A 548-nucleotide genomic window follows, 5' to 3' on the forward strand; every position below is an offset into this window, starting at 1 on the left:
AGGTGGGATGAGGGTATGACGGGAAGTGAGGAAGAAAAGAGGAGGGATGATTGTTGGATTATTTGGTATAAAAAAAAAATAATGCGTTTAGTTAATCATCTGACCACGGAAGGCATTCGTCCATTTCTGCCTATTTCCTTATCAGTCATTTCAGTTAAACCATTTTCATTTTACTTGGACCATTACCATTTTGTTCTGATTACCAGACTCTAGCCTTCCACCACACCACATACTTTCACCATATTTTCCTGCCCTTCCTTGTTATCGTCTCTTTCTTCTTCCCCCTTTCCGTTCTTTCCTCTCTCCCTTGCCTCGTGCCGTGACAACAAAACGTGAGGCTAAACAACAACATTCTTGCCGTGTCCCGTCCTGATGGTTCTAGGGTTTCGGGGAGCTGGGTTGGTTTTGACGGGGATTTTCAAACTTAAAAAACCAGCGCGGAACGATGGAGGTGACGAAAAAGGGTTTAAATTTTCCCCCCAGCGTTTTTTTTTCTTTGAATATGCATTTTTAAAACCGATCGCCGTTTTCGGGTTGATCGGGTCTTG

This window comes from Penaeus monodon, chromosome 30 (assembly GCF_015228065.2).
Source record: "Penaeus monodon isolate SGIC_2016 chromosome 30, NSTDA_Pmon_1, whole genome shotgun sequence".
Taxonomy (NCBI): Eukaryota; Metazoa; Arthropoda; class Malacostraca; order Decapoda; family Penaeidae; genus Penaeus; species Penaeus monodon.